The sequence below is a fragment of the Achroia grisella genome, unplaced genomic scaffold, assembly GCF_030625045.1.
Source record: "Achroia grisella isolate CSIRO2021 unplaced genomic scaffold, CSIRO_AGI_Agris_v1 utg512, whole genome shotgun sequence".
NCBI lineage: Eukaryota > Metazoa > Arthropoda > Insecta > Lepidoptera > Pyralidae > Achroia > Achroia grisella.
This window is the reverse complement of record NW_026712906.1, coordinates 4,527,576-4,550,050: the sequence shown is the minus strand read 5'-3', so window position 1 is coordinate 4,550,050 and position 22,475 is coordinate 4,527,576. Positions and strand designations below refer to the sequence as shown.

Below are 22,475 nucleotides of genomic sequence, written 5' to 3'. Positions count from 1 at the left end.
TTAAATGTACGCAACGGATTTTGAAGCGGTTTTTTTTAATAGATAGAGTGATTCTAGAGGAAGGTTTATATATATAATATATGTACACCCGAGCGAAGCCTGGGCGAGTAGCTAGTATTCGATAAATCAAGTAAATGTCACGTATGTATAATGTATATATATATAATACGTTATAAAACCTTTTACCTCAAGGCCTTACCATTGGGTGCCTTATTTATTAAACGTGTGACGTTAACACGCATGACAGAAACCCAATACATGGTTATACCAGTTGATACGTGTCGAGAGAGCTAAATATATTAGCCTAGATCACGTTGAACGAGATGAAAACTCGATAGATTACATGCCTTTGCTTTCATCATAACAAAATATAAAAAAAAAAGAAAAAACATCAGTTTCTTGCTCGTTCTTCTTGCGATGAGACAGCTTTCCGAATGAGCGGTAGATTGAAAAAATATGCGATAACTATTCAAAAATGCTCCAATGTAAGTTTATTGAACAAATGATTTTCTATTCTATTCTAAACCCCTTACAACATTTTTTTACATTAAAAATAGTTTTATGGGGTTTAGAAACCCAATACATAGTTATACCAGTTGATACGTGTCGAGAGAGCTAAATATATTAGCCTAGATCACGTTGAACGAGGTGAAAACTCGATAGATTACATGCCTTTGCTTTCATCATAACAAAATATTAAAAAAAAAAGAAAAAACAACGGGGTTTAATATATCACTTTGCTTCCGATGGTTGCGAGTTCGATCCTCGCACAGTGCATTTATATTCACGAGTATAATTGTTTTTATCAGTCTGTGTGTATTCTAGGTATATATATTATAGTATTAGCTAAAATTATACATACATATTAATTATACTAAGTATATTTATAACTACGATATTGTTATATTCTTTAAACAGACTCCATGATTCTATTGTTGATTTCTTATATGTAAATTTATTGTATATGCTTGTATAATTATAAATAAATAAATATTTACATTTAATCAACAGATTAAAAAATAAGATTTCAACATTTAGCTTTAAAAATAACAATACTTCCATACAAATCTCCATTCCATTCAACCCTTTACAACAATTTTTTCGCCTTAAAAAGCAGCCTATGTCATTTCTCAGGGTCTAGACTATATATGTACCAAATTTCATTTAAATCGGTTCAGTAATTTTAGACAGAAAGCACAATAGACAGAGATAATTACCTTCGCATATATAATATTAGTAATTCACCTAAAGAGACGATGATTCTGCTGGGAATCACACTCTACATATTATGTAACTTTTAGCATATCTGTTCATAGTCTACGAGTGATCGCTGCATGGAGACTGAAAAAAAATTGTTAGGAGTATACTGTTTTAAAGATGCCTTCATTATTTATACGTATAACTAGAAAAAAAACACGTGATCATACCACGTTATATTTTTTTTGAGTTCCCAATATTTCGGCAGTGTTTCAACCACCTCATCATGGGTAAACAGAAGAGCAGGGGGTGGAGAAATAAATAAATAACCCTGAACAATTAATACAGCGCAAGATGAGCAGATCTTGTGTTATAGATACTAGAGACCTGATATAAACACTAAGATTTTTTTGTAAATACATACATAATATACATAGAAAACATCCAAAATGATACAAACAATCATGCTCAAGAATACAAAATGTTTGCGTCGTACGAGGAATCGAACCCGTGACCATCGGAAGTAAAGCGATGTGTTAAACCGCTATACCATCGAGGCCTTCGATTATTTACCGACTTCGATTTATACCTATAATTAATAAAAATTACGGAGGAATGAAGATCATATCTTAAGGAAGATGTTACATATGCATATAAGGGCAGAGGAAGACCGAAAAAGAGATGGATGGACTGTGTGAAACATGATATACTAAGAAAGGGAGTAAATAACGAGATGACTGCGAACAGAGATGAATGGAAGAGACAAACATATTACGCCAACCACAAATATTTATCACATATGTGTTATAATTCATACTAATATAAATTCTTTCAAAAAGCACGACACTAAGCAAAAGGAGCACTAATATTTATTTTTTCTAAATTCAAAATCCTAGACAGAAATTGACCATTTATTCAAATAATGTATATTGCATGGCGATCCGTATTTAACGAACTAGCTGTTCCCGCGACTTCGTCCGCGTGGAATTTAACTTTATTTTTCTGAAATAAAAGTAGCCTAAGTTACACCTTATTACATCAGCTACCTGCCAAAGAAAGTCCTGTCAAAATCGGTCCACCCATTTCAGAGATTAGCCGGAACAAACAGACCGACAGCAGACAGACAAAAATTATAAAAATTGTTATTTTGTTATATATACCGTATATATTCATATGCATGTAATAAAAAACGGTTATTTCAATATTACAAACAGACACTCCACTTTTATTTATATGTATAGATGTATAGATTACCAGACAATTTTAAAAGTCTCAATACCACATTCTTTGAAAAGCGTGTATATTCATGGATACTGGAAAAATGTTATTAATCAATTAATGAATTTCTTAATGACAAATACTAGTAATGTGATTGCGATGTAATTCGAAATAGTATCAATTAATTGAATTATTTAGAATTAAAATAAAATATTGACAATTAATGAAATATTAACATTCTATTATATTCCATAATGTTTTTGTATTTTATTGTATTGTATGTTGGACTCCAGTCTCCGCAATTAGCCTCTCATTCGGGCCGTTGTGCGTGCAGAGCCAGACTACTAAAGTAGCCAGCCAAGCTCCTCCCAAAAGCGCAGAAGACTCCTGGTATCTTCACAGGCTTCACGGAGCGACTTCACCGTTCCGAGGATTTGTTTTCGTTGTTGGTCCACTGCCGTGCACTCCAGTATTACGTGAGCCGCCGTTTCTTCAGCTTCAAAACAGCCCCGACAAAGGGAACTGTCTGTAGCATCAATTTTGTATAAGTGTTTGTTTAAGGAACAATGGCCCGTTATAATAATGTTTTTAAAGTAAGAAGTTATGGTAGATAACTAATATTTCGAATTTATAATGACTCGATTGATTTATAATGAGGATTACAGAATTAATATTTGTACGCTGGAAATAGCAGAATATGATGAAATATATATTATATATACTTACCACCATTGTATATATCATATTCTCACAAATAAATATATTATTATTATTATAATAAATCGATTAAGGAAGAAGGAAGAAGCAGAAATAGAAATAGAAAATAATTTATTCAAATAAACTTTTTGCCTCGCACAACCACATTATGGAATCACCTTCCAGCAATGGTATTTCCGAACCGATACGATATTGAAACCTTCAAGAAAAGAGCTTATTCCTTTTTAAAAGGCCGACAACGTACTTGCAATTCCCCTGGTGTTGCGGGTGCTCATGGGCGGCGGTAATCACTTACCATCAGGTGAGCCGCATGCTCGTTTGTCCCCTGTGTTATAAAAAAAAAACTTACATTGAAGCACTTTCGAATAGTCATTACATTTTTTTTATCTACCGCTCATTCTAAAAGCTGTCTCATCACAGGAAGAACGAGCAAGAAACTTGCGTGTTGCTCTTTCAAATAATTTTATTATTACTTTACATTTTTAAGTTTAAGTGTGTGAATACAAACCACTAATTAGCACTAATGCACTTAAATACTCAAATAGAAAAAATATTGAATATATAACCAACTGGTTAAACAATTGGTAAGAGGAAATCAGCCATAGTGATTAGAGCAGACCAGTCCCTACAAGCACCCGTTCACGAGTATGACGAATGACCAGATGAGGCAGATGATGATGAATTAGTAAAAATCACGGGGTCTTACCACGTTTTTTTTTTATTGAGTTCCCGATATTCCGGCAGTGTTTCAACTGTGAAAACTGTAGAGCAGCGGATAAATGGTAAATAAAATCTTTTTTATATGTATTTTTTATAAGGAAAAGATTTTATGAGATTAAACATAGCATATGTTTAATCTCATAAATTCTTTCGCCTGCATAATACGTGTGTAACCGCGTCATAAATATAACGTCTAACATGGAAAATATGTTTCATTTCGCGCATATTCTCGACAGATGGTCGTAACCACAAGATTGTAACCCCAAAAATGCTACAGTACATAGTTAGGAAAGTTATAACGCCGTATACTTTAGGGCGGCCGTACGCGGTCGATTGGAAATGAATCTATCTCATAAAATGTAGATAATAATATCTCGTTACCGAGTACAGATAATAATCAAAGAATAAAAAGTACATTAAAATATTGTACCGTAAAATGTAGATTATAATAACTCTTTATAGTGTACAGATAATAAACAAAGAATAAAAAAGTACATTAAAATATTGTACTAGTGCTGAAAGTGTAAATGACTTTATTATTTTTTATTTATTTATTCAACTTTCAATTCAATGCACAAAAACAATGTATAACATATGGCGGACTTAACACCTTGAGGCGTTATCTACCAGGCAACCATGAGTGATGCAGAGAAAGATTGTTGGCGGTGCACTAATATAAATGAGATTTATTTTGGTGTATTCATATGCATGTAGTAAAAACAGTTATTTTAATATTACAAACAGACACTCCAATTTTATTTATATGTATATATGTATAGAATACTGAAATTTCCATGAAATGCCTGAACAAAAACTTGTGTCTCTACCCTAGTACTCCAGGCAGTTACATAGTTAAAAACTACTTTAACGCCAATATTAAAAAAATATTGAGATCATTTTAAATATTCTTATGGTCCGACCCCATATTCTCACAGATGTCATTTTTATATTTTTATAAAAACAAAAACCATAATTTACATTATACTAAAACCAAACCCAAGGTCAGAGGTATTATCAACTCGCTGTTGTGGTCGCTAACGTGTTAAATGTTATTTTGTTTGTCTGTCCGTTTGTTCTTTCCGCCGCGAACCCTGATTCCTGCGTGAAAGAGCGTACTCGTAATTTATTAGGTTTATCAAGTGTTATTACTCTACATTTTATGTATCTATTTGTTATAAATTTTGTTTTTCTTTTTTTCTTTCAATTAATTATTAAAGTGCACCGCCTTATTACCTCTGATCAACGCGACGGTTGACTGGTAGAGAATGCCATCAGGCATTAAGTCCGCCATGTATACATTTTTGTGTGCAAAAGAATAAATAAATAAATAAAATAAATTTTACTCTACATACGCAACTAGGTGGAGCTACGACATTCGTAGTGTTCCAAGTAGTAACTAGTAGAGATGGGCTGAAAATCATATCCGGTGGCGTGCCTTGCGAGAGGCCTATGTCCAGCAGTGGACTGCAGTGGGTTAATGTTGATGACTGATTCTATAGAAACCACTTATAAAGCCGCGCAACTTCGTTTTCATTAATAGAAATAGAAATAGAAATAATCTTTATTCAAAAAAACTTCGTTTTCATTCATAGAAATAGAACTAGAAATAGAAATAATCTTTATTCAAATAAACTCATTACAAGCACTTTCGAATAGTCATATTTTAATTCTACCACTCATTCGGAATGCAGATTCATCACAAGAAGAATGAGCAAGAAACTTGTGTGTTGCTCTTTTTAATAGATGTTTTTTTATATAAATAATTACAGTATAACAAGTAAGAGGCATGCGATAATCAACGTAGAAATCGCTACGCACTTATTATTAGTGTAATGAATTGAACATTGTTATTAATACTCCGATTCTATTATTATATTTTATAGCATTATCCATCTATCTATCTATCCAACATTAAAAGAAATTTCTAATTCCAACCAGAGGTTCTGAGGGTCTGAGATTAGCGTGTTCAACAAAACAGACAAATTTATTATATCTCATATTAGTGTAGATTTAATGAAATTATTACAAAAAAAATAGGTTTGTCGCTAATGTACAGTCGCCCTAAGTGATACCTCACCGAAACCGGTTTACACTCACCCCTACAGGGAAGAAATGTACATATTACAAACATATTATACGTATGTATATATGCGTGTGCGCACAACGCACACCAACATAAAAAGGGCAAAGGGAAATTTTGGCAATAATTTGTGGAGTACGCTACGCGCGATAAGTTATAGTGCATGCAAATATTATTTTAAATAAAAGTTTGCGGTTGGACGTGTCAGAGTATCTATCTGTTTGTAGCTTCGTAACTCCTAAACGAATATCTTGAAATACAATATTTAGAAATTACTTTTTTGTCTAAAATATAACTGAAATATCTATTTCACGTTATCATTCAGACAAAAAAAAACCACTTCTTAGCTACTGCAATGTATTAGGCTGTTTTTTAAATTAAAAAAATAATACTTTATTAATATATAATTATTAAAATTACTGAATGTAAACGAAAACTGGTTGTATTGTTTATAATACTGACCTCAGTGGATCAGCGGTTCAACAGACTGACTTCCATGATGACAGTCATGAGTTCTCTGCCCGGACATAATACGAATTTGTATTTCTCTGCATATTTTTAAATATTAATATTTATCTATCAGTTGACTCATAATATTCTCCTCCTAATCCCCCATAATGTACACAAAACTAGCTGTTTCCTGCGTCTTACTCTGCTTTTTGTAATAAAAATCCGTCCTTATGATACAATGCATCTATTTACCAAATTTCATTATAATCCGTCCAGCCGTTTAGTCGTGAAAATGTAACCGATGAACAGACAGATTATAATATTATTTCCTTTATAATATTATCTATTTATTTTATTTCCTATCTATAAATTAATAAAAAAAATTAAAAGAGAAACACAGAAGTTTCTTGCTCATTCTTCTTGTGATGAGTCTGCATTCCGAATGAGCGGTAGAATATAAAAATTACTATTCAAATGTGCTTAAATTAAGTTTATTCGAATAAAGATTATTTCTATTTCTATTTCTGTAATATTACTATGCATTTAGTGCGCGTCTAGATATCTCTATAGGATTTGTTCAGGACTTCTACCCATATGGATCCTAAATCATTAATACTCGTATAGCCTCGTACATAATGTGTACGTATGAAATCATCACCTACATCAATACTGCCATCAACACTTCATCAATCTTGCTTAACCTCATTGATCGACGTTGAATAACTGCGCAACCTTCAATGTATAGCATAAATGGAATGTTGATTAATTAACGAATACAATATAACATCGGAAAATATTACCAAAAAAAATAATCCTTCCAATATTATAAATGCGAAAGTAACTTTGTCTGTATGTCGCGCTTTAACGCCCAAACTATTGAACCAATTTAAATTAAATTTGATACTTTTATATCTTTTTTTATACTTTGAATATTATATTTATTTACATTTAGTCAACACCCTAATAAATACTGTTCAAGCTTCTAGCTTTAAAAAAGAAGATACTTTCATACCACCTTTCATCTCTTCTTTCGGTGGGTTTCTTTTCGGTAAGAAAGGGCATAAGCTACTTTTTAATGCTAAAAAAGGGTTGTAAGGGGTTGAAAGAACAGATGAAATATAATAATATATATAATATTATTTTTCCGTATTTATCCATATTTGTTTTTCTTTATATATTAATTGTTAAATTGCACCGCCTTATTATTATCTGTGATCAACGCGACGGTTGACTGGTAGAGAATGCCATCAGGCATTAAGTCCGCCTTGTATACATTTTTGTGTGCAAAAGAATAAATAAATAAATAAATAAATAAATGAAAGGTGGTCTGAAAGTATCTTCTTTTTTAAATCTAGAAGCTTGAACCGTATTGTATTTATTAGGGTGTTGACTAAATGTAAATAAATATGATATTCAAAGTTTGTATAAATTTTACATTATTAATATTATTATTATAAAATATGGGAAGAAATGGAAATTCCTCATTCGATGACTATTCCACGCGAAGTCACGTGTACAGATAGTCCTTACTGATGTTATAAATGGGAAAGTAACTTTATCTGTTTCGCGCTTTCACGCCAAAACTATTGATCCAATTTAAATGAAATTTGGTACAAAGATACATACCTAAGAAAGGTTACAGGCTACTTTTTCAATGCTAAAAAAGGGTTCTAAGGGGTTGAATGGAGAGATTAAAGGTTGTATGGAAGTGTCGTCATTTCGTGCCCGCGGTTTCACCTATTCCGGTGAAATAGCTACATTACTTAATCTCTTAATATAATAATAAATAACGCTAGAAGAGCGTGATCTCCTATCACAAGTATTTAATTATGCTTACAAGGAGATCCCAGCCCCGGCTTAAGGAAATATATAAATAAGAATATGTGATTGTTGATATGTAAAAAAAAAATTGTAAAACATCTATGTTAATGAAATAAATTTATTATTATTATTATTATTATAGAAATAACAATTTATAAGCGGACTAAATAATATATGTGTGTGAAGTAAATCTACGTTATTATCGTTAGAAGGTTACTATTTATATATAAAATGTTGTTATATTAAAAAAAAAAAAAACATTTAAAAAAAAAATTCATTACTGGAAAATTTAATCAAAATCAGTCAAATCCGTTCAGTAGCTTTTGCGTGAAAGAATCACAAACATCCATCCATTGGGGAAGGGAATTGTTAGTAATGTGGACTCATGAGCCCATTACTAGCAATGTACTATTTCAGGTTGACCTCCACGCGGTTTCCCCTGGAAAACATCGTGATAAATTCATGGCGAATTTACCACGATGGGCTAACTGACCTGACCTCATGCTCATCTTATCATCCTCCACTGGTGCCTCGCCAGCGTAAACCGTTAGCGCAGGCGGGTGCACCATTCCACTATCATTCACAAAAAAACATCCATCCATCCATACTCACGAACTTTCGTGTGTGTTTTTTTCTTATCCCATTTATTTGGGGTCGGCGTAATATGTTTTTCTTTTGTTCAATTGTAGTAATATTTAATATAATACTTGTTTACTTTTAAAAGTCTTCTTATAATAATATTATTATAGTGAGATACTTATAAAAGAGTGCACCATAATTCCAGGCGGGTTTTGTAGCATGTAAGTGAATGTATTAGTGTGCGTTGATGCATAAGTATTTTTAGAGAAGTGTGTATGTGTATGTGTGTGTACAAGTTGTGCTCGTGTGTGTGAAGGCAATCATTGTTCATAAGTGCTAGAGGATAGGAAGATTGTACATATAGATTTTGGTGGTACTGTCGACAAATTAAATAACAATACCAACCTTAAATAACAAGCCGCTTTTTGTTTAACTCATTTATGTAAAGTTCTTTTTTTGTAAATATTATTCTGTGCACAATAAATAGTTATATTGGTACTAGCTTTTGCCCGCGGCTTCGCTCGCGTTAATTTATCTCCTTAAGGGTGGAATTTATCAAAATCCTTTCTTATGGGATGCCTACGTCATAGTAGCTTTATGCATGCAAAGTCCCAGTCCGATCGGTTTAAAATTAACAAAGTTTCATAATAACTGCATCCCCTATTTTATCCCTTTGGGGGTAGAATTAATCAAAATCCTTCATTCTTCATCATTCATCCTTCTTAGCGGATGCCTACGTCGTAATACCTACCTGCATGCCAAATTTCAGTCCGATCCGTCCAGTGGTTTGGGCTGTGCGTTGATAGCTCACTATGTCAGTCACCTTTGAGTAATATATATTTAGATGTATGTTTATATAGATGTCTATGTCTAACCTTAAATGAAAATCCCGTGAATGAACAACTATTGCCATGCACGCTCGTCATTCAAGTAATCGTGTAGTGAGTAATAGGTTTTGCTCAGTAAATATGATTTAACAGATGTAATGAATTTATTTAAGGGTAATTCCAGTATATCCTTTGGTATCTTATTGTAAATTTTTATACCTATACCCATAAAAGACCTATTGACTTTTTCTAAACGACACTTGAGGACAACAAGTTTGTTTTTAAATCAAGTATTAATATTTCTGTTTTTTTGGAAATAGATAAAGAATTAGGTTATATAGGATATTTGAGTATATAAATTGAGAAGCAACAGTGAGAATATTTGCCTCTTTGAATTTCTCTAGACAGATAGATCCTGTAGATCGCTCTCTATATGTGTAAGCTATAAGAGCTTAGACCACATCATTACTTTTAACATTGGGTGAGATTGCGGTCAAACGCGTTAAAATACGTTATTACTAGCAACCGCAATTATATTTGTATGTATTAAGTGGTAAATGAATAGAATATAACAGGTAAAACAATGGATCCAGTTATTATATAAATTTATAGTTATACTGCAATACTATTCATCTTATAGCTTAGAAAAAGTCAATGGGTCTTTTATGGGAATGGGTATAAAAAGTTACAATAAGGTCATCCTTCGGTATTATTTATATAATAATTAAAAAATAATACAGAAGATACTGGAAATGCCTTTAATTAAACTCAAAGCCTCTATTAAATCATATTTAATGACCAAAACCTATTACACACTAAATGATTACTTGAATGACGGACGTGCATGGCAATAGTTGTTCATGCATGGGATTTTCACTTGAATGTTAGACATAGACACCTATATAAGTATTGTGTACATAAATAAACTTGCTTTTAAAAAAAAGAAATTCAATTAATTATTCTCATTTGAATCTGTATACAGAACTAGAGGGTAGGGAAAAATATAAATACAAAAAAAATTACGTTCATAAGCGGCTAAAATGTCTTACATCTTATTATTATTATAAATGAGAAAATTTGTGAGTATATATGGATGTTTGTTACTCTTTCACGCAAAAACTATTGAACGAATTTTGATGAAACTTTACAGTAATATAGCTTATACATCAGAATAACATATAGGCTATAAATTTCAAATGGGTGAAGCCGTGGGCTAATGAATAAATAATTTTTCATTTTATTAATATAATCAATCGGTTGCAATTTACAGACAGTGGGCCGTCTTTTGTTCACTATTTAATTTTCCTAAAGAAAATTGTAAACGATTTAAAATTTCCAATTTTTTTTGCTAATCGTCCACTATTCGAGCACTCCCATCTACCGTCTCCGAATTGCCAAAATCGGTCGGCGCAAGCGCATAGGTCAAGCGCACTCTCCCCGTCTCGCTCTACAGCATGCGCGCGAGTAGCACAGACAGTTGCTCTCTAGAACTTGCAGCCAAAAATGCAGTTTGGGCCGGGCGTAACCAACAAAGTAATGAGATATTTGAACATTTTTATTCTTTATTTTTATGGTCGAAGGATTTTTTTAATATTCGCTCCTAACGCGGCTTCGGCCGCACACGATTTTGTACTAATTTAAACGAACTTTCAATTTCGGTTTTGGCTCGAAATTGGGAGTTTTCAATTCATTACATATGAACCAAATGGTTGATTATATAGATGTCTTACTAATCAAATCTGCATTCATGTACATTTTCACTTGCATATTTTAGAGTTAAAATATTAGGGCACTTGATATAGCACGATGAATTTTTGAAAGTAATTATTGAGGGAAAGATAGAAGGAAAGAGGAAGAGAGGAAGATCAAGGCACAGCTACATGAAACGAATTAAAGACAGAATTGGAGTCGTGTCGTATCAAGGCTTAAAGAGTATGATGGAAGATCGTAGAAAGTGGCAAGAGCTCCACAGAGAAAAGCGTTGCTCTTATGTTTATAAAAGAAAGAATTTTGGAGTAATTTTTTTATGGTATACTAGTTTTTTAAGGCGATTTTATCTTCATTGTATAGATAAAAGACAGCCTATGTTCAAACACTATCTTCATGTAAAATTTTATTAAAATCCGTTCAGTAATTTAGTTAGAAAAAGGTGACAAAGAGTCAAATGTATTATTTCTAGTAACCCTATGTTTCTAAGATTAATTTTAATTTTTAACAGGTAGTTATACATCACCGGAGAGTTAGCCAAAAATATAAATTTTTATTAAAGCATTTCGTGATCCGATTCGCATTCACAACTTTAAGTTCTAGGGGAAGGGTATTATTAGTAATAGGTCCAATGACGTCATTACTTACTTACTACCCGGTTTCTCCTGGAAACCATCGTGGTTAATTCCTGGTTATTAATTCACGATGGGCAAACAGAACTGATCTCATGCTAATCTTATCATCCTCCACTAGTGCCTCAGCGTATACCGTTAGTGCCAGGGTGCACCATTCCATTATCATCCATAAAAAAAATCATGTTAGGCAAACAGAACTGATCTCATGCTAATCTTATCATCCTCCACTAGTGCCCCAGCGTATACCGTTAGTGCAAGGGCGCACCATTCCATTGTCATCCATAAAAAAAATCATGTTAGGCAAACTGACCTGATCTCATGCTAATCTTATCATCCTCCACTAGTGCCCCAGCGTATACCGTTAGTGCAAGGGTGCACCATTCCATTATCATCCATAAAAAAAATCATGTTAGGCAAACTGACCTGATCTCATGCTAATCTTATCATCCTCCACTAGTGCCCCAGCGTATACCGTTAGCACAACGGTGCACCATTCCATTATCATCCATAAAAAAAATCATGTTAGGCAAACTGACCTGATCTCATGCTAATCTTATCATCCTCCACTAGTGCCCCAGCGTATACCGTTAGCACAAGGGTGCACCATTCCATTATCATCCATAAAAAAAATCATGTTAGGCAAAATGACCTGATCTCATGCTAATCTTATCATCCTCCACTAGTGCCCCAGAGTATACCGTTAGCGCAAGGGTGCACCATTCCATTATCATCCATAAAAAAAATCATGTTAGGCAAACTGACCTGATCTCATACTCAAGATGAGCTCAACCACCATTCCATTATCATCCATAAAAAAATCATGTTAGGCAAACTGACCTGATCTCATACTCAAGATGAGCTTAACCACGATTCCATTATCATCCATTTAAAAACCTTTAAAATCTAAGATCGAGGTTTAAAGTACTGGGTCATGATGCTTCTGAGAGCTCATAAATAACAATTAAACACTACATTCCACTTACATAGTGTACATAATTGTAAATTAAGGAAATTATATTACGTGTATAATTAAATTTATACAAATTATATAAACGATATGAATAATTATGATGGTATTTAAAATTAAAAATCTACTAACTAAAAATTAAAAATGTGGTTATTGGAATAAATTTAGTATGATAGAAGAAAGAAAAATATTTTATTCAGTGCAATGTAAAAAATACAATATAAACAACAAACGAAAAAAAAAGAGCAAATAAAATGTACATATAATTAAACTTAATTTACCATAATTAAAAAAAATAATTTACGTACTAGCATATCTGCATCACACTTACTTGACATTTATCATTATATTTCGCCCCATTTACATAATACATATATAAATTATAGCCTACGTCTTATTCCGTTGTATAATCTATATTACAGTAAAGTTTCATCAAAATCCGTTCAGCAGTTTTTGGGTGAAAGAGTAACTGCACGACGCACCTTCTGAGACTTTTATTGTATTTTAATATACATATTTTTAAAATCCATTTTCTATAAAATAATAAATAAATATATGTGTTTTACCATCAGCGACCGTAGTTTCTCTTTGAACTAAAAATAAAATACTAATATAATAATTTATCAAAATTCTTTCTTAGGGGATGCCGACGTCATAGTAGCTTTATGCATGCAAAGTCTCAGCCCGATCGATTTAAAACTGACAAACTTTCATAAAAACTTTCATCCCCTATTTTATCCCCTTGGAGGTAGAATTAATCAAATTCCTTTCTTAGCGGGCCTACGTCATAACATCTACCTGCATGCCAAATTTCAGCCCGATCCGTCCAGTGGTTTGGGCTGTGCGTTGATAGATCACTATGTCAGTCGCCTTTGAGTTTTTTTTTTTTACTATTAATAATGGTCTAACCTCATCTGATGGTAAATGATGGCGAGACCTAGGATGTAGTGCGCTTACCCAGAAGATATCTTCACCATAGACTTGAAGAATCCGGGGTTGTATTTCTCCGGGAACACAAAAGCTGGAAGTGTGTTCCACTCCTTGGCAGTGCGAATGTGCGGAATTTCCAAGACGTACGAATGAAGTCCCAATGTTATATATTTAGATGTACAGTCCTTAGAAACCACTTAGTCGTAAAAAGTATCAAACATCCATACTCACAAACTTTCGCATTTATAATGTCAGTAAGATACCTACACTACATATCAATTTAAACAATCACAGCGCTATCTAGTCCAAAGCTAAGCTGTGTTTGTGATATGGGTACTAGACAACTATATATAAATACTTAGTTTTTTTTTGTAAATACATACATAGAAAACAACCAGACCGATACAAACAATCATACTCATGAATACAAATGTTTGTGTCGTGCGAGGAATCGAACCCGCGACCATACGTCGTTGTTTTTAGTGTTTTAAAAGTATATTACTTTTAAAACACTAAAATCAAAATACATAATCGTGCTTATGAATACAAATGTTTGTATCGTGATGGATCAAATCTATCACCGGATTTTGATGATTCTTTTTGTCTTAAAGATGATGTTTTTCATGTCGTCCCATATATACTTAATCAAAATCTAACTAATAGATCCAAGCACCTGACAATAGCCTAATTTTTATTATTGTTTTTCTTTTTATTTTGTGCATGGACCTGTAGCACTGCGACCTACATAGATCTATTATACTTGCCCTTAAAGTTCGCCTAGACCCGTCAGGGACAAGAATTGAAGGATATTCTTAGGAGCGATGGTTTTTATCTCCTCAGGAAATAGTGTAAACTTTCCAAAGGAGATATTTCATTTAAGCATGAGTGGGCTACAACTACATAGCCTAAACAATCCAATAATAAAAAAGGTAGTAAAAAACCTCATCAAAATCAGAACATCGCGTACCAGAGAAATTATTATGAAACCTACAAATTATTCCGACAGTGTTTCCATTCCTAATTGCATTTGCTCTCCCTCTATTCCGGTAACAGTTATAAATCCCTCACGTGGAGTAGGTATGTGAATAAATGACGCTAGTGAAATGGGGGAAACATACGGGAACACTCTGTGATAGGCCACGAACACAGAGCAATAATAATGTAAAGAGAGAACTGATGTAAATATAATTTAATCTGGTTTTATTACAATTGCGTTATACATAACTGTTACTTAGCAACAAGAAAACTTATTTTAAATGTGATGGATTATAATTTATATTTTAAAAACAATATTCCCAATACAGCCTCTTAATCCATTACATTTAAAACACTCTACATTAAAACAATATATGTTAGCTTATAGCTGTACACGCGACTACGTCCGCGTGGAATTTAACTTTATTTTTCTAAAACAAAAGTAGCCTAAGTTATTCCTCATTACATCAGCTACTCTGCCAAAACAAGTCCCGTCAAAATCGGTCAAGCCATTCCAGATATTAGCCGGTACAAACAGACAGACTGACAAAAAATGTTAAAAATGTTATTTTGGTGTAAGTACGGTATTTATATTCATATGCATATAGTAAAAAACGGTTATTTCAATATTACAAACAACCACTCCAATTTTATTTATATGTATAGATAATGTTATCTGTGGTTGTCTAAAATCAGTTTAAACAATATAACGCGTGTTGCGACTGAATATTGTGATGTGTTGCCACCCTCAATTATTCACTGTCACGCGTAACGTACGCGCGTGATTCTATTGTGCTAAAATTTTAAACAGTAGGTACCCCGGGCCGTAACGAAATTGCCAGTGAAATTGAGTAACAGTCTAATATCTCATAAATAACAGTATTCCAATTATAGTATAACCAGTAAAACTAATTTACAGTAACCGGTTTATTTATGGTTAATAGTTAAACATTAATATTTCCAGTTTATGATAAGCATTTCCCGATTAAATGTTGACAAATTTGATAGAATAATTATATGTGTATATGGCATTAATAAACCTATCTACTATAATCGCATTAATAAACCTAAAAGCTCGTAGTCAAATATTAATAATCTTATAGGTTATTATAAATGATAAATTTTGTGAGTATAGATGTATGTTTGTTGCTCTTTCATGCAGAAACAACTGAACGGATTTTGTTGAAACTTTACAATGATATAGCTTATATAGTACATCAGAATAACACATAAATTTAACGCGAATGAAACCGCGGTCACAGCTAGTATTTATTATATAAACGTCGCGGTGTTTGTTCCCAAACTCCACCGAAACGGCTTTACCGATTTTTATAAAATTTTGTGTCCATGTTGGGTGGATTAGAGTATTGGCCGATATCTAGTTTTCTTACCCTTCAATGATAAGAAAGCAAATTTTTTTTTGTCAATATTTTTATACTTATTTTATTATAATGATTTAGCATTGAAATATAGATACAACTTCAAATAGCTCTTTTACGATCAACCATAGTTATTTTTTCAACGGATTTTATTTATTTATATACATTGCACGGATTTACATTTATACAGAAAAGAGATAAGATAAAAGGCGATCGCTACAATTTCAGATTACAACAGAATAATAAATAGGCTACAAATTGCATGCAGTGAAACCGTAGTCACATCTAGTATATTATAAGAAACGATACCAAAGACTTAATTAAATATGAATGACTAATCCAAACCAAATAAAATGAAATTAATTTTGCCCATTCAATTGGGAATTATTGCCACAAAACTGTACAAATAAGAATTTGATTAACAAAAATATTTGAGTAACGTAATAGAGTATAATGAAAATAGGTCTTAGGCGTCTCCCTACGGATCAGTCCGGGAAATAGGGTTGCCAAATTTTAAACATTTTAGCCTCGGACGAAACATTACAAATCACGTATATTACCTCAGTTTGGATATTTAACCTTATATATAATAGATAAATAAAATATTAATTAAAATGTAGACCTATTTTCGTATATTTAAATCTTGTAAATAAGTACAAAACATAGTAAGTCAATTAAGTAGGCTGTATGCTTATTTTAAACTGTATATTTATTTTATACTCCAATGGTGCCACCTTCGTCGTTGTTGATCTCTAATTGTATTTATTTGCTAATAAATGTTATAATAGCAGAGAGAGGGAGACTCATTGGCCCCTCAGAATTATAGACCTTTTTATCTTGTTCATTACTTTAAATTTAATTATTGTATTAATTTTATTTGAGACAAATAAATATGTTTATTATTATTATTATAAAATATTCGTACATACTTGTGGTTTTATGAAAATATTCTAGTTCCGAAAGCAAAAAATCTCATATTGGTCCGAGGGTTCTCTTGAGGTTGGCATCCCTGATGTGAAACTTTCAAGATACATCATGTTAATCACTACATTACATAGAATCAGTGTAGTGCGAGCGCCTGAATCGTGTTACTTATCACAAGTTATCTCATAACTGTGATTTGTTGCTCACACAATTTAACTAGGCGTTTGTACAATATGTTATGCAATATTACTTTATAAGTATTTTACTATATTAGATAGACTACTGATCCACCCCAACTTTGTACGGATAGTAAAACTTAATATTATATACCTAAACTGTCGACAGAAATAACTGTGTGGATAGATTGAAGAATTTATTTATTTATATTGAAAAGATATATAAATAAATTCTTTATTCACCAATTACAAACACATAGCATATATGGAAACAGAAAAAATAAAGGTATAAGAAATAGAGATATACAGATAAAAAAAATGTAGGTGGTTTTATGTTTCGCAAAGGTGCATAGGCAACCAACTCAACATAAATATAAACCTGCAGCGCTGATATTCTGTGGGATCTTACTTAAAATAAAAATTATATATATTAGACTTCGAGTGCTTTTATATATGTATTTAATACGTCTCAAGACATATATATGCATGTACTTCCAATAATCTAATAGATCGAAACAGCAGCACGAAATATGACAACAACATAATATATATTATGACGCCCATATGTCACTTTATTGGTATTTCCCCTCGGATTGACCCCGTGTCCCATTCTATCGAAATTACGACGGCCTAAGCTAAAGTTCAAGACCCTAACACTGTGCTTAGACTAAAGTGGTATCCATCAGACGGGAGTTTATCCTCAGTCGCTCTATAACACCTTTCGTGGGTTTGGAGTCCCCTCTGCACTCGTCTCAATTTATGATCGGTGAAGAAGAAAAGGTCAGCTGCGGCCAATAGCAATAGTTTGTAATATAATAGTTTATAGTACAAAGTCTTCGTCTAGCCACAGATAAGATAATATTACATGTTATATTATATGTATATATAGGTTAAAAAAAACCCTACTCGATAATATAATAAAAAATATAAGACCTATGCAAAAATGCTTGCGTTATGATATACACAGGCAGTCCTCGTACTTACGGGATGTAGGTTCTCGAAATATGCGACGTAAATCGAAAGGACGTAAATCCTGACATATTTTTTCATGCGACGTAAATCAAAACGACATACCTCGAGGACTGACTGTATATTTTATTTTCAGAGGAGCAATTAAATTAATATTACTTTTTACAAAAGTTTGCTCCGCCTTTATAATGATTAAACCAAAATGGAAATGGTCTGCTAAGTTATAATGCTTCTAAAAAAACCTGCACAGTTTCAAACAGAAATTGTTCTGTTGGAACTGAAATGAGATTCCGCATGCTAATATAAACTTCGACCTTAATGTATTCAAAATATCGCTTTCAAATATGCCGTGTTAAAAAAATTGGTTACACAGATTAAAAAAAAAGTATTCCTAGTGACGCTTGTCGGTATTTATTTTTTCTATTTCTACAAATCCCTAAAAATACACACTACACTATTGTCTATGATTTCTCTCTTGTTTGGCGGGAACTGTAATCAAACGACTTTCTTTTTTTGTTTTACTCGAAATAGCGCTGGAAAAATACTGGCCATTACAGTATGCTAGCGTGCATGCAAATTTGTGTGAAGTCTACGGTACTATTATATATTCTGTAGCCTAAATATAAGTATATTCTGTATCTGTGGTAACGAGCTGTGCCGTATTATTACTCTATCCTTTATTTTCAATGTTTACATTATACGAATAGCGCGGGAAAGTGCAATGCTCCACAATTATGTCATTTACGTCGCTACGAATTAGGTTATTGAGAACATTTCGCTACCCAAATGTTGTTTTAATTAACGTTATTTTAGTAACTAGTTCCGCTTAGAGATTCTTATTATTTTTATATTTTTCAACCATCGTGACTTATCATAGATGGAATAGTTAGAGGTGTTATGGATATGAAATTTCAGATACGGATAGATTTCGGATATAGGAATGATTATTATACCGGATACGGATACGGATGCGGATATGAAATTATTTCGGATCATCCGTTAGTATCAGATAATTTCAGTTGCGGATATTATTTTTTTAAGGAATATCTAAATTAAAATACAAACAGCTAATAAAATGGTTACATAACGTGTCTCAATTAGGCTCCGCCCCTATCCGATATTATCCGAAACTATTATTTCGGATTCGGTTACGGTTACGGATATTTTTTTATATCGGATATCCGATAGTTTCGGTTACGGTTACGAAGCTCCCTGACATCCCTATTATTAATTTATGATAACCTCATGATGATGTAGATCTTCAAAATGTCATTTAAACTCCACAAAATTCGTATTTTGAATGTAATTTTTATAACATACTAGCTGTCCCGGCAAACGTTGTTTTGCCATATAAATTAATAACGCTATAACAAAATAGGGGTTGATGATAGAAGGGTGAAAACTTAGGATTGCATGTATTTTTGTATGTTATATCATAAAAAAAAAATAAAAATTTAATAGAAAAATAAATCTCTTGTCTTTTTAAATATATAAGCTATATTACTGTGAAAAAAAATGACTTATATATATTACTAGGTCCCGGCAAACGTTGTTTGAAAATAAAAAAAAATTGGGGTGGACTACCCCTAACATTTAGGGGATGAAAAAAAAATGACAGATGTTGGTAAAATAGGGATGCAAGGTGATTCTCATTTTTGACCTACTCAATTAAATATAAATACATATGACACAAAATTTCATGAGAATCGGTTTTTAAAACCATTTTTGTTTCGGAGGAGATTAAATATAAATACATATGACATTCATTGTTTGTAACGAAAAAATAAAATAGTGACACGAGAATTTTATATATAAGATATATAAATTATAATATCATATCACCCTCAATCTATATGTTATAGACATTAATAAAAACTATTGGATGGATTTTCATTCCATTTAAAATTTACATAATATTGACATAAGCAACACTTATTTCTTATATTATATATTCAAAATTCAAAATTCATAATTCCAAATTCATAATATCTTTATTCATGTAGGTCTATTACAGACTCCGATTTAAATTGAAATTTGAAACAGACATAGATCAAATCTGAGAAAGGACATAGGTTACTTTTTAATGTGAAAAATGGTTGCAAGAGGATTGATGATATCATAGATGTATGATGTTTAAAGAGAAGCTTGAAATTTATTTTTTAGCCTATTGATTAAATATTTATTTTTACTTTTTATCATTTTTGAAGCTAAAACGATGATTTTTATTTGACATATTGTAACTAATATATTTATATATTTACGCGAAAATGTACAGCTAGTATATTTATATATCTCACGAAAATGGACCATAATAAAATAATAAAATAATCTTTGATCCAGCGAACATGATTAAACAAAAGATTATATATTATCAAGCATATAGTGTGTGTAATATTTTTTTTATTGTTTTAATGTATGTCTTACATAATTTTAATTTATTACTAGTATTTACATAACTTAATTATACAACTAAGAACCTAAAATTAAAAAGCTTAAAAGAAAAATATAATGTGATGATATTTTAAATTTATAATAGCATTCTATACTCTTTCTCTATATCTATACATATAAATAAAATTGTAGTCTCTGTTTGTAATATTGAAATAACCGTTTTTTACTACATGCATATGAATATAAATACAGTACATACATCAAAATAACATTTTTTACAATTTTTGTCTGTCTATCTGTTCCGGCTAATCTCTATATGGCTGGACCGATTTTGACGGGACATTATCTGGAAAGTTGCTGATGTAATAAGAAGTAACTTAGGTTACTTTTATTTTGGTAAAATATAATTAAATTCCACGCGGGCGAAGTCGCGAGAACAGCTAGTAGACTATAAGTGTGTGAAATTTCATACACTTCCGTGCGCGCTACTTTCGTAAAAAGGTAAGAAGTTTTTGCTTCATGTATTAATATATAATCGTAGATATAATAATTTGTACCGTTGTACCCTTTTTATAGTACTTAGAGAAAACAATACGTTTTTATTTTAATAAAGAATTGTCATTGAAACTAGTTTTATGTATTCGTCTTGTAAAACATAAACGGTTATTTCTATAATGAAGCTCGTTTCAGTAAGTGGCTATTTCCTTGACAGCATTAAAAATAAGGAAATATGACGGTAATGTTAGCTTTCGTTGAGTTAATCTTTTCCTATTCTTTATGCTGTTATAAAATATTTTTTAATTTTTTCGGACTAGATGGCACTGTGTTAATTGTCCAGGGTTATTTATTTGTTATTATTCACTCTAACTTGACTGGTAGAGAATATCATCAGGCAATAGTAGTAATGATAATAATAAAACTGTTTATTGTGCATAAAGAAACAAATAATTACAATAAAATAAAAAAAATAAAGATTATCAACCAAAAGGCGGCCTCAAAGCAATCTCTTACAGACAACCAGGAATAAGTAATGTTCTGTCCCCAAAAAATTTTTTTATTCGTTTCAGGAAACTTAATAACCGAAGGGAAAAGGTGATTTTTAGTAATGTGGACTTATGATTTTATTGCTAGCAATGTACCATGTCAGGTTGACCTCCCCGCGGTTCCCTGGAAACCATCGTGACAAATTCACTAAGAATTTATAACTGACCTGACCTCATGCTCATCTTATCTTCCACTGGTGCCCCGCTAGCGTAAACCGTTAGCGCAGGCGGGGGCACCATTATCATCCATAAAAAAATACCCCTAACACTAGCTCTACATAGCGCGAGACTAGCTGTGTGAATTGTCCTGAGATGTAATTATAATTATATTTATTTATACATCAAGAATAATAATATATTATAGATTTACATTTACATGTTTACAATATAATACAATTTTTTATATATTTAGATACTTTATACAATTGTTGTACATATATATAAAGTTAAAAGAACTCATGCTCATCTTATCTTCCACTGGTGCCCCGCCAGCGTAAACCGTTAACGCAGGCGGGGGCACCATTCCATTATCGTCCATAAAAAAATTTGCCGATATTATATATACCTAATTTTATTTACTTTTTATTTATTATTCTTTATTGCACCATAATAACAAATATATATATATATACAAAATAAAACAATATTTTTTACGATCTAGGGAATCTAGCGGTCACAGTGTAACTGGATGCTTTACGACCGATGGTCATTATAATGACCTCGCACGGCACAAACATTTGTCATGAGTATGATTGTTCGAATTCGAATTG

General features: G+C 32.0%; 1 protein-coding gene across 1 annotated transcript in view; it reads right to left on the bottom strand.

Moving 5' to 3' along the window:
- The window catches only part of LOC131846872 (uncharacterized), a 99,728-nt gene that overhangs the window by 25,708 nt on the left and 51,545 nt on the right, over nt 1–22,475 (bottom strand). The window lies entirely within an intron of this gene.